Source organism: Haemaphysalis longicornis, unplaced genomic scaffold (assembly GCF_048455015.1).
Source record: "Haemaphysalis longicornis isolate Haplotype H1 unplaced genomic scaffold, Haemaphysalis longicornis Haplotype H1 scaffold_11, whole genome shotgun sequence".
Classification (NCBI taxonomy): domain Eukaryota; kingdom Metazoa; phylum Arthropoda; class Arachnida; order Ixodida; family Ixodidae; genus Haemaphysalis; species Haemaphysalis longicornis.
In genome coordinates this window covers 100,430,842-100,445,014 of record NW_027526214.1, presented here as the reverse complement: position 1 = coordinate 100,445,014, position 14,173 = coordinate 100,430,842, and the positions used below count along the sequence as shown (strand labels likewise).

At 44.2% G+C, this 14,173-nt stretch overlaps 1 non-coding gene across 1 annotated transcript; it reads right to left on the bottom strand.

The window, feature by feature from the left end:
* Positions 1-13,835: 13,835 nt before the first annotated feature.
* Positions 13,836-13,907, bottom strand: Trnak-uuu (transfer RNA lysine (anticodon UUU)). The gene has a single exon. It is a non-coding gene; the product is annotated as a tRNA-Lys (tRNA).
* Positions 13,908-14,173: the final 266 nt, after the last annotated feature.

Genomic DNA, 14,173 nt, shown 5'->3' with positions numbered 1-14,173 from the left:
CACCTCAGCCCCCTAGTAGAATGTACCCTATAAACTAGGAAAGCTGAGAAATCGTTGTTGACGTACGACATGCTGGTGTCTCAGGCTGGAGGAAGTTGACAGGAGTATTATACAAACTGAAAAATCAGCACAGCAATGCTGACTTTCTTGCTCGAGCCACCATCTTCCCTCCAGGTAAAAATGACGGCTAGTCATTTGCGCGTGATTTGTAGGCAACACGGGTAGCAGAGCAACAGACACCGTGTTGTGCGTTACGTGTTTCTTCTTCGTCCCTGTTTTAGCGCCGAATAATTTTTTTAGCACTATTTACGAACTCGCCCACATCAAGCTTATGTGACTCCAATCATCGCCAACGCAAGGCATGTGACGTCCCGCAGCGAAGCTATAAAGGAACCGGCCATTAGCTTCAGCTTCAGTGGGCATAGTGGCAACAACGAGGACACTCTGCTAAAACGCTAAATCGATGCCTTTTTTGACGCAGGTATGTAACTTTCCTGACGCGTACATAGTCCGTAGCGCTGACAGTTTTTTATTGCTGCTGCTCTGCCCACAAGTGTTTGTTTTGTCATGTTCTGACGCAGTGTTTTTCTTTAATAGTCTTTTACTGTGTGGTGATGTCGAGCTTAATCCCTCCCCCCCCCGCCAAACCTGCGCCTGGAAATAAAAACCGGCAACATAGCACTCGTCCCGTTACTCGTTCATTTGGCAATTCTATTTCGACCCTTGAGCTCGGTGCACGTTGCGCAATAGGTGATTGTACTATCAGACAAACCTGATGTCGCTGCTTTGCTTACGCAATTGCTGGCTACTCAGCAGCAAATCGCAAGTGATATTGCTAACATTCAGCTCCGTTTCAACAACTGATTTGATGCACTCGCGTCTCCGGTATGTGCTTTGGAAAAAGCTTCTACAGGTTGTAACCCCAATTCTGCTTCTGTCGGATCGGCTAACGCATGCATTGCCGAACTCGCTTCCAAGATTGATGATCGTGAAAATCGGTCACGGCGGAACATTATTGTAATTTATGGACTGACAGAAGATGCCTTCGAAGACGGTGATTGTTTGGCAACTAAGAATGAGTAGTTTTTACTGAAATGCTGCAGATTGAATGTCCTCAGACTGAACTTTGCCACAGACTCGGCAGACAGCAACTAGATCGTTCCCGTCCAGTTATACTTAAGCTCCTTGATTATCCGGATAAAATGACCATATTTGAGGACGTTGCAAAGCTTAAAGGAAATAAAATTTATATTAACGAAGGTTTTTCTCCGCGAGTTCGTACTCTGCGTAAAAAAATGTGGGACGCCGCAGCTCTTTATCGTGATATAAGGTTTTCTACTAGTTTGAGGTTTGATTACATTCTAATAAACAAAGCTCGGTACTACTGTGATGAAACCGTTAATTCCCTTTTCAAAGCACCTAGTTTGCCAAATAATTCCGATGCGATGCCCTCCCCGGCTGCATCCGGTTCGGAACTACGTTTCTCTCCTGCTGAACCTTCCCCGGCAGCAGCGCCTGTTGTCTCCAGTTGACGTCGTCTCGGCAGGAATGAAAATTTTGTCCTTCTAAATTTAAATTCTAGGAGCGTAATAAAAAATTGCCTAGCCTTCTCTAGCTTGTCTCAGCGTATTCGCCTCACGTCATCGGCATAACCAAGACGTGGCTACATGATGGTATCATTGATTCCGAGTTCACTCCCCCAGGGTACACAGCAGTTCGGACCGATAGACTCGTGGGGAAAGAGGGTGGTGTCGCTCATCTCATCCGTTCGCACTTAAAATTTGCTGTGATTCCAGGCCCAGCCGACACCGAGTCTGTTTGGTGCAGATTTGCCTCGAAAAATGTGCAATTGTCATAAGCGTTTTCTATCGGCCTCCTGCCTCGAGTATTGAAACATTACAGATTCTTAATAACTTCATGTACAAGCGCAATTTATTGCATCGAACTTTATTTGCATGGGTGATTTTAACGCCCCAGGAATCCACTGGCCTCCCCTTACGTGTGATGGTCGCGAAATTAATATTTGCAGAGAACTGCTAGACTCTACTGAATCTTTCGGCTTAACTCAAATTTTTCATGGTGCTACAAGGTTGAATGCTATTCTCGATCGCTCCGCCCTTTCGGATAAAGGCTTTAACTACGAAATATTTGATGGCCTGTCTGACCATCAGGCTGTTCTGGTTTCTCTCGCATGCGTAATAAATAAACCGCGATATGTTTTCACTTCGTTTCCTGACTTTGAACGTGCGGATGACCTTCCTGTTTTAGACGCTTTGGCCGATGCGTACGATGATTTTGTGCTACTCAGCGCTTCAGGAGACATTGATACACTAACTACTACTTTGAAAAGCTAGTAAAATCATGCATTTCCGAGTTTATTCCTACAAAGACTAAAAAGAAAAACACTGATGTTCCCTGGATGAACCGCGATCTTTTACACATATCTCGAGAAGTCCGGAGACTCGGGCGCTGCAAATCATCTAACAATTCAGAAAGTATTATCAGGTTTACTGAGGCCCAGAGGGATCTTCGAGAGCAGCAAAATATAGCTAAATATTTCTTTTTTCGCGTTCAACTTCAAAGTTTACTATCTGACAATCCCCGCAAGTTCTGGCGCTTGGTCCTGCCTCGCGGTGCTTCCTGCAAATATTTCAAAATAAACGACAGAATCATTGATGACCCGGCGGAAATTTCGAACACTTTCAACTCGTTCTTTCAGTCTGTCTTTACAGTCGACAATCTGGTTGTTCGTTCTTTTTCACCTCGAATCAAACGTCTCCAATCCGCGATGTAGTGATCACTGAAGAGGGCGTGTTAAATGTCATACTTAATTTGGACACTAAAAAGTGTAATGAACCCGATGGTATCCCTAACATGTTTCTCGTTCGCTACTCTCGCCGAACCTCTCAATACCTTGCAATAATGTTTCATTAATCCGTAAAATCTGGTACCGTTCCCAGATCTTCGAAAAACGGCAAAATAGTACCTGTACATAAATCAGGTGACAAGCAAGTTTTCAGCAATTACAGACCGATCTCTCTTACCCCTCATTCCTGCAAGCTATTAGAGCATAGTATATACAAATATTGTATTGCATTTCTCGAATCTAACAATCTGTTTAGCTTCCACCATGGATTCAGGCAAACTTAAAGTACTGTTACGCAGCTAACCGAATTCGTGGACGGCATTTCTAGTAAAATAGACATTGGTAATCGGGTTGACGCACTATTCATTGACTTTTCGTAAGCATTGGGCACTGTACCTTACTCTAAATTACAACGTAAATTAAACGCCTTAATAAACAACCCCAAACTAGTTACTTGGATTTATAGTTTTCTTTCTGAGCGCTCGTAATATCTTTGTTATAACTCAACTGAATCCGACATTGTTAGTGTTAGTTCAGGCACTCCACAAGGTTCCTTACTTAGCCCGTTACTGTTCCTGCTGTACATAAACGATTTGCCTAATAACGTGACCTCTAAAATTCGTCTGTACCCGGATAATTGTGTTTTGTATGAACCCATCGACTCTCCTGAAGCCCATCATCGGCTAAATGACTCATTTGCTAAATTTTGTAAATGGTGTGCCACCTGGCAAATCATTATCAATTTTAACGAATCTGTGCTGATGTCTTTCACGAATACTAAGTCCCTTTCCTGCTTCACGTACTCGTTTAACGGACCCACCTAAAAAAAGTAACAGAATACAAATATCTTGTTGTTGTTGTTTATAGCAATCTATCTTGGTCTCAGCATCAGCATATTAACTTTATCTGCACAAAATCTTTAAAAAAGTTACGTTATTTAGGACGAACACTGTCCCAAACCCAAAAAAGCACTAAATTACTAATGTATAAAACACTGATTCGTCCTGTACTTGACTACGCATGCCCCGTATTGAACCCACACAAGCAGGGTGAAATCGATAGAATTAAGTTCATTCAAAAAAAGCTATAAGATTTATTTGAAATCGCTATGACCACTACTTTTCACCTTCCTTTGCCCTGAATTCTTGTGAACTCACCACACTACGCATGCGCTGACTAAATGATTCTATGAAATTGCTTTACTGTTTTAATAACCGGGTATATCGCATGTCTCACAATACCTACATCCCATTTTCCTTGCCGTCTATAACTAGAAGTAATCACCACTCTAATATCAAGCCTTACCATTGTCGAACTAACACATTCAAATTTAGTTTTTTTTCCTTTCACTGCCCAACTCTGGAATGGATTGTTCGGTGATATTCGCTCTCTTTCACTGGAAAAGTTTTACTTGCCCTTGGTGATTTGCGGTAAATTTTCTTTTGTTTTATTGCTCTGTTGATCTGTTTGTTCTTTATTTTTCGTTCTGTGCATGCTCACTCCTCCCATTTCCCCAAATTGGGGCTGTAGTAAGTGTAAATAAGAAAAATAAATAAAAATAAAATTGGGAGATTAGTTGCGTAACTGTCCCTATGCCGGACACGATAGGCCAACCGGGGTTTCCTGCCTTATGAATTTTTGGAAGTAGTTAAATACGACCCGCGACAGGGCTCAGTAGAACGAATGAATTCAAGACGGAAGCAGGGAGGTTTTGCAGCTGGATGAGGTCGGTTAGGGCACTCGTAATGACCGGTTTAAAATTTTCATTGGTATCTCAGTCAAGCCGCCGATAAAACGGTGAATCGCCAAGCTGCCTCAAAGCTTCGGCATCGTGTTCCACTTTTTTTAGTAATACAACTGCGCCACCTGTGTCTGCTGGCCTAATTACGATGTCACTACAGGGTTTAGGCTGTTACATAGCCGCTATTTCACTAGGTGAAAGATTTGTCGTATAAAATGGAGCCTGTTTGCGATAAATTTCTAAAACGTTTCGGTAACAGCGATGATTTATTTGATTTTATTCGATTGTTGGGTTTAACGCACCGACGCTATGCAGGCGATGAGGCACACCGTAGTTGAGTGGTCCGGATTAATTTTGACCACCTGGGGATCTTTAACGTGCGCCGAAATGTCGTACACACGGGCGTTTTTGCTTTTCACCTCCATCAGAAAAGCGGCCGCCTCGGCCGGGAACCAAACCTGTGACGTCGTGCTCAGCAGCGCAACGCCTTAGCCACTGAGCCACCGCGGTGGGTAGCGGTGACATTTATCTCGTTGAGTAGGTAGAGTTCAATGCCTGTGGGATGGAATAACGGGAGTCGTACGATCAGGGGTATTTCTGTCGTGACAAAAGTCACGCAATCGCAAGATTCTGGCAAAAATGTCTAAATCTTTCATGAGTTCAAATTCACGGTAACCAACCGTCAATTGGCAGAAATTCAGCCCTGGCGACAGCAATGAAACCTCGTCAGGAGAAAGCTGGTGAGATGATAGGTTTACTACATTATTAGATGCTAGAATGGCGTCAGTTGATGTAGCAAGAATAAGGCGCGGAGGAACTTGGGCGACAAGAATCTCGGGACGAGGGTGAAACACAGTAACCTTGTCTGTTAGTAGTTTCTTGCGTTTAATCTCGTGTATATCGACGATTTTTTCGCTGGTATTCGCCAAGCTGCGCAAATTCGTGAACGCAGAGTTTATATTGGGAAGTAAGTTGGCTCTCTTGGTTACGAGTAACCGTAAGTAAAGATTCGTGAGGGCAAATAACAATGCGAACAAGACAAAAATGGGCTTTCGATAGAACCTCATTCCCCATGGCGATGTGAGAAGAGGACATCTTCTCTATGGCAGGCTGTAATGCAATTTGGAGGCCCCTAGGTACAAGACTAGCTTTAAATAGGTTTTCAGCATAGAGATGTCAAGTTGGTACCCGATGCGTTTTTCTACAACTTTGCGAATTTCTATGAATGCTCTAGGAACTCCATAGTTCAAACAGCTTTTACTGGAATGTGTAGTTTTTAGTCACTTTAGCTTTGGGTGTTTGGGCCAGTCGGAATGCTGAGATCGAAGATTGTAGCGGGGGGACGTGATTCGTGGTAGCAGAAGGAGTCGAAGCACAGACAGTTTCACACGGGGTAGCCAGCGGGCGTTGTAGATCGGACGGACTCGAAGATTCGCCCATGGTAGGCTGAAGTACCCCATGAGCTGTTTCATGAGATAGGCGCGTGGGTGGGGCGTTGGTTGTTGCATGAATAGCGGGGTGGTTAGTTGTCGATGGCAAGGTCAATGCAACTGTAGAGGGCGGAAGTTCATCGTTCGAAGTTAAGCCTGAGGTGGGCTGCGCAGAAGAACGTTGGTCGCTCAATCGTTGGCATGACGAGAAAGAGAGAGAATGCTCTTTATTGTCAACTGGTGAGGGCGAACCGCTTCCGGTCAAGCAAGATGGTGCAGTAACATTACTGGAACACTTATCACTATCCATGGTTTTGCTCACGCCTACATTCGTTGAAGGTCCGTCTGGCGAGGGACCAATTGTTGGTTCCGAGCGTTTCGAAGATTTTTTTTGCCTTGACTAGGTCGGCAGGACCACTCGGACTATAAATTATTTCAGAAGACTGACTGCTCAGTGGGGGCCATGCGGTCAAGTCCCGTCAGGCCGGAAGCATGCCAGTGGAGGCATTGTCTTCGGTTGTAGAAGTATCAATCAGGGAAATGGAGAAACCACTGGATGTGCAGGTGCATCAGTATGAAGGGGTGTCGCTGAGCCTCGGAATGAAGAGCTGTTGGAGGTGACTTGCTAGGACCGCCGATACCTCAAAACTGATATGAAGGCCATCAGCAGCCAAAACGCGGTGGAATGGCAAGTCGCAAATCCATGGCCTAAAAAGTAGACCAGTCAGGAGTGTGGACAGTAATCCCTTAACAGGGTGCTGAACTGGTGGGCCGTAAGATTACACTTCCGGATCAAGGACTCATTGTTGTTGTACCGACGGCGATTCGAAGAACTTGTCAGGACCAAGCTGACGTATCACCTCTTGATTGCGGGATGACCTCCGGAGATGACATCGAAAAGTCTAAGGAGGCTGTCAAAGGTGGCGTGGGTGGCGCTGAACGTCAGGTCCTTTGTCCCGGCGTGAATAACGAGAGTTGTTGCTGTAGATGGAACAAAGTCTAGTAAGTTCGCCATGTCCTTGATGAGGGCGCCAGACCGCGATACAAAGGTTGGTGTGCCCGCCACATTGGGATCAAAGTGCTGGAAGACAGTCTTCGTGTCGGAGGCGCCGAGAACTGCTATGGAGACTAGTGTTTGGGTAAATCCAGGTTATCCTTTTCGACGTGGTCGTCCGGGATTCCATTGTGGGCATAGTTGCAAGAAACAGTTTCTTGGACACCGGTCAAATTTATGAAGAAAAGGGAACACACGTCGAAAAGGAATGGTTTTTAACGTTACGGCCGGAGGACCGGCTTTCGTTAGAATAACAGCGGTGGGTGTTTTCAAAAAGCATAAAACGGTGTTCGCTGAAGCACAAAATGAGGGCGGAAATGATAACATCCAAGTAACACAACGCAAATACAATGTATCAGGGCTTCGTACGAACATCTGTGCTGCAGAACATCATTATAAGGAGCGACTCGTGCAATATTGGAAGTCAGCTATGGCATGAGTGAGCATGGGCAAGAGTAAGTGGGAGTGTAAACGGCAGTAATATTGAATATGGTCAATGAAAGAAGCAACTCAGATTTCTAGCGCTTTCATTCAAACCACTTGCGATTGTATTGACTTTATATATAAGAAAAGATTCCCCGACTTCCCTGCCATGATGCGTTCGTAAACCGGATTAACGAATCCTGTCTTTAATATGGTCGTATGAGTGGCCAGTGACGTACGCATGTTTTAATATTGGAAGGTGACGAAGTGCGGAGATATGAGCTTTGTGATTGTTGAACCGTTGCTTGAAGGGTGTTTTTCTCGCCATTATACTGCAATTTACAAATGCCACACTCGAGGAGATAAAAAACTTTGCGCGGGTCGCAGGTTTAGTTTCCATTTATGTTTTAGCTATAATTAAATGCGGTGCTGCTTGCGCTCAGTGAAGTAGTCATGGCATTGCATACTTTGCAACGCGGTTTGTTGCAAGGGTGGAAGCAGTTGTCATTTTAGGTTTGTTTTTGGACGATGTGAGCACGTCACGGAAATTTAGGGATATTCTGTAGGTTACACGCGGTGGTTCCAGAAAATTTATTTTCATCGTTCGCTCTGTAGGCGTAGGTTGTGCTGCTTTTTAATATGGCATTTAAATTTTGCGCAGGCGCGGAGAAAGTAAGAATGAGGTTCGTATGGAAGTACTATGGCTATTTTGTTTTGTTGCGTAAAAGATTTTGGCGGTCAAGCCTATCAGCACGTGTAATGGCGCGTCGATTATCTGGGGTGGAAACTTCTGTTTAAGTAAAGGACTTCAAACCTGAGCACAATTGGTATTAAAATCAGCTTGCTCGGAACATATTTTTTTAAATCAAAGCACCTGACTATAAGGAATGCTAGTCTTACAATGTTTTACATGATAGCGATTAAAATGGAGGTATTCCTGCCCCTCAGTTGGCTTCCTATAAACTTTTGTAGTGAGTTGGTCATCAAACATCGTCAAATTTACATCCGAGAAATTGATCGTTTGCTCCGCATTTGTGTGAGAAAAAGAAATGGTCAAATCAGCGTTAATAAAAACATGAATAAATGATAAAAGATGAGCTTCCATATGCTGCCAAAACATAAAGATATCATCGATGAAGCGCTGGTAGTATAACGGCTGCAGGAAATGGCTGGCCGGGAATTCATTTCCAAGTAGCGCTATGAAAATGTTCGCGTAAGAAGGGCCGATGGGTGTCCCCATTGAAGTGCCGTTAATTTGTAGGTAATGAACGCCGTTGAATTCGAAGTTATTGTACTCAAGGACTTGTTTTAAAAGTTTGGGTAAATCGGAGCTGTCAATAGCTTTGTCGCAGAACGATTTCTTGTAGGAGTTAATTGCTGTTCCTATTCCATCTGCATGTGGCATGTTGGTGTATAGAGATGCCACAACCAAAGTAACAAGAAGTGAACCAGGTGGTACAGAAAGTCGACAATATAAGACAGGAAGTAGTTAGTACCTTTTAAATAGGTTGGGAAAGATATCGGGATCTGGTTAACTATTTTACCTACAAATTAGGAGATTTGTTTCGTAAGTGTCACTACGCCGGACACGATAGGCCAACCGGGGTTTCCTGCCTTATGAATTTTTGGAAGTAGGTAAATACGACCCGCGACAGGGCTCAGTAGAACGAGTGAATTCAAGACGGAAGCAGGGAAGTTTTGCAGCTGGATGAGGTCGGTTAGGGCACTCGTAATGATCGATTCAAAATTTTCATTGATATCTCAGTCAAGCCGCAGATAAAACGTTGAATCGTCAAGCTGCCTACAAGCTTCGCCATCGTAGTCTACTTTGTTTAGTAATAAAACTGCGCCACATTTATCTGCTGGCTTAATTACGATGTCTGTACAGGATTTAGGCTGCTCCATAGCCGCTATTATACTAGGTGAAAGATTCATCTTATCAAATAGAGCCTGTTTGCGATAAATTTCTAAAACGTTCTGTTAACGGCAGTGATATAATGATCAAGACATTTATCTCGTTGATAAGGTGGAGTCCAATGCATGTGGGATGGAATAAAGGGAGCCGTAGGATCAGGGGTATTTCTGTCGTGAAAAAATTTATGCAATCGCAAGATTCTGGCAAAAATGTCTAAATCTGTCATTAGTTCCAATTCACTGTAACCACCCGTCGCTGGGCAAACATTCCTCCCTCGCGACAGCAATGAAACCTCGTCATGAGAAAGCTGGTGAGATGATAGGTTTACTACATTATGAGATGCTAGGATGGCGTCAGTCGACGTCGCAAGATCTGGGCGCGGTGTAACTTCGGCGACACCAATCTCGGGACGAGAATGATGCACAGTAACCTTGTCTCTTAGTAGTTTCTTGCGTTTAATCTCGTGTATATTGGACGATTTTTTTTCGCTAGTATTCGGCCTGCTGCGGCGATTCATGAACGGATATTTTATAGGGGGAAGTAAATTGGCTCTCTTGGTTACGAGTAACCGTAAATAAGGATTCGTAATGGCGAATAACAATGGGCACAAGACCAAAAGAAGAACTCGATAGAACCTCATTCCACATGGCGTTGTGAAAAGCCAACATGTTCTATAAGGCAGGCTTTAATGCAATTTGGAGACCCCTAACTACAAGATTAGCTTTAAATAGGTTTTGAGCGTAAAGATGCGAAGTTGGTACCTGATGCGGTTTTCTACCACTTTTCGGATTTCCATAAATTCTCTAGAAACTGGATAGTTCAAAAAGTTTTTACCAGAATGTGTAGTTCTTAGACACTTTAGCTTCTGCTGTTTGGGCCCGTCGGAACGCTGGGCTCGAAGGTTGTAGCGGGAGACGTGACTCGTGGTAGCTGAAGAAGTCGAAGCACTGACAGTTTCGCACGGGTAGCCAGTGGCCGTTGTAGATCGGACGGACTCGAAGAGTCGCCATGGTAGGCTGAAGTACACCATGATTTGTTTTATGAGATAGGCGAGTGGGAGGCGCGTTGAGTGTTGCATGGAAGCCGGTTGGTTAGTTGTCGTTGGTAAGGTCACTAAAACTGTAGAGGGCTGAAGTTCATTGTTCGAAGTTAAATCTGAGGTGGGCTACGCAGATTAACGTTGGTCGCTAAATCGTTGGCATGTCGACAAATGGCTTCCGGTCAACCAAGATGGTTCAGTAACATTACTGGACCACTGATCACTATCCATGGTTTTGCTCGCGCCTACATGCGTTGAAGGTCCGTCTGGCGGAGGACTAATTGATGGTTCCAAGCTTTTCGAAGATGTGTTTGCCTTGACTAGGTCGGCATGACCACTAGGACTAGAAATTATTTCAGAAGAGTGGCTGCTCAGTGGGGCCTGGCGGTCAAATCCCGGCGTGCCGGAAGCAGGCCAGTGGAGACCTTTTGTTCGGTGGTAGAAGTGTCAATCAGGGAAATGGAGGGACCACTGTGTGTGCACGTGCGCCAGGATGAAGTTGTGTCGCTGAGCCTCGGAATGAAGAGCTGTCGGAGATTACTTGCTAGGACTGCCGTTCCCTGAAAACTGAGATGAAGGCCGTCAGCAGCTAATACGCGGTTGGCAGGCAAGTCGCAAAAACCATAGTCTAGGGAGTACACCAGCCAGGAGTGTCGACCGTAATCCCTTAATAGGGTGTTGAACTTTTTTGCCTCAAGAATACACTTCTGAGTGAAGGAATCATTGTAGTTGTTCCGACGGCGATTAGTAGACCTTGGCAGGACCACGCTCACGTATAACCTCTAGATTGCGGGATTTCCTCTGGAGATGACGTCGAAAAGTCTAAGGAGGCTGTCAATGTTGGCGTGGGGGTGCTGAACGTCAGGTCTTTTGTCCTAGCGTGAATGACGAGAGTTGTTGCTGTAGATAAAACGAAGTCTAGTAAGTTCGCCATATCCTTGTTGAGGGCGCCAGACTGGGATACAAACGCTTGTGTGCCAACCACACTGGGACCAAAGTGTTCTGGAAGACATATTTCGTGTGGGAGTAGCTGAGAACTGCTGTGGATACCGTACAGTTTCGGTACATCCAGGTTATTCATTTCGACGTGGTCGTCCGGGGGTCCGTTGTGGGCATAGTTGCAAGAACGTTTCTTAGACACCGGTCAAATTTATGAAGGAAACACACGTCGAAAAGGGAATGGTATTTAATGTTTCGGCCGGAGGACCGGCCTTCGTAAGAATAACAGCGGTGGCTGTTGTCAAATACGATAAAAGGTTGTTCAATGAAGCACCACATGAGGGCGGAAATGATAACATTCAAGTAACAGAATGCAAATACAATGTATCAGGGCTTTGTACGTCAACCTGTTGGCTGAAGTACAACGACATTATGAAGTACAACATTGAAGTGCGACACGTAATATATTACAAGACAGCTATAGCATGCGTCCGCACGTGCAAAAGGAAGTGGGAAGGTAAATGGCAGTAATATTTAATACGGTCAATGATACAAGCAACTCAGTTTTCCAGCGCTTTCATTCCAACCACGTGCGAGTGTATTGACTTTAAAGATAAGAAAAGATTCTCGCACTTCCCTGTCGTGATGCGTTCGCAAACCGGAATCAAGAATCGTGGTTTTAATATGCTCGAATGAGTGGGCAGTGACGTTCGCATATTTTGATATTGGAAGGTGAGGAAGTGTGGAGGTATGAGCTTTGTGATTGTGGAACCGTTGCCTGAAGGGTGTTTTTGTCTGGCCAATATACTGCAATTTACAAATGTCACACTGAAGGAGATAGACCACGTTCCGCGTGTCGCAGGTGTAGTTTCCATTTATGTTTGCGCTGAAAGTATATGCGGTGCTGCTTGCGCTCAGTGAAGTGGTCATGTGATTGCAGATTTTTCAACGCGGTTTGTCGCAAGGGGGGCAGCCAGTTGCCATTTTAGTTTTGCTTTTCGACGATGTGAGCAGGGCAAGTAAATTATGGGATCTTCTGTAGGTTACTCGCAGGGGTCCCGGAAAATTGATTTTAATCTTTCGCTCTGTAGGGGTAGGTTGTGATGCTTTTTTGATATGGCATTTACATTTTCCGCAGGCGCGGATAAGGTAAGAATCAGGTTCTTATGGGAGTACCCTGGCGGTTTTGTTTTGTTTCGTAAAATGTTTCGCGGCCATGGCTATCAGCACGTTTAATGGCGTCGTCGATTATCTGGGGATTCGAGAATCTTTTCTTATATTTAAATTTAATAGAATCGTACGTGGTTTCAATAAAAGCGCTGGAAAACTGAGTTGCTTGCATCACTGCTAACGGGAACTTTTGCGCACTCGATACGGGGACACAGAAAAAGATGACCCAAAGACAAGCGCAGTCTTCGTGTCATCCTTTTCTGTGCCCCCGTATCGATCGCGCAAAAGTGACTGTTAAGATATCAAACCAACTAGCCTGCCTTTCCGTGTTATTACAGGTTGTATCATTGACCGTATGCAGTATTACTGCCGTTTACCCTCCCACTTACTCTTGAACGTGCGCACGCATGCTATAGCTGACTTCCAATATTGCACGAGTCGCTCCTTATAATGATGTACTTCAGCCCACAGATTGTATTACAAAGCCCTGATACATTGCATTTGCATTGTGTTACTTGGATGTTATCATTTCCGCCCCCAATTGGTGCTTCGGTGAACAACCTTATATGCTATTTGACAGCAGCCACCACTGTTGTTATGACGAAGGCCAGTCCTGGGGCGGAAACGCTAAAAACCATTCCTTTTTCGACGTGTGTTCCCTATTCTTCACACACACACACACACACACACACACACACAGATATATATATATATATATATATATATATATATATATATATATATATATACAATATATTTATATATAAATATATTGTAGTGTGAAGAGGAGACAGTGCTCAAAAGCTCTATGCTATCTCCTACCCTTGCAAGGAGATTGGCCGTCGTGCCATAACGGCAAGGAAGATGAAGCACCGGTGAACTGGACAGGCATCATCTTCAGCGTGGACCGCGAGAAGAGCGCGTGAGAGCCAGCCGTGTGCCCCGCTTGCTTTGGACTGCCTTCTCTTAGCATCCTGCCGCATTTCCTTCTGCAATAAACCCATCTTACAATATATATATATATATATATATATTTATATAAATATATATATATATATATATATATATATATATATATATATATATATATATATATATATATATATATATATATATATATATATACAGGAAGAAATGCCGGCAGTCTACAACGCCAAAGAAGGCATAGGGGAATGGTTAGAATATTTTTTACTGTTAGTGACGTTACATTATTATTTATTATTATTAATTACGTGAGAATGAAAGAAAGAAAAACACGCGCCCAGAGTGGGGACCGAACCCACGCCTTTCGATTAAATCTCGAATGCCTTACCAATTCGGCTATCTGGGCGACTGTGTTCCGCTTCACTTTGAACCGAAGACTACAGGACATTCCATGGCAGCGCCATTGCCGTGCATTAACGTGGATCATCATCACTGCCGTGCTTTTGGCACACCTCATCTATCATCATCAGAAGGAGCTTATGAAGCAGAGGTTCCGCTGGCTCGGCATCACCCCGTGTCTACTGACTGCTTCCTCAGTGTTCCTGAGCACCAATAAACCCCTTAACAGTTTGGTGGAGAGTGCGGATTCCTTGTCCACACCCTGGAACTTCG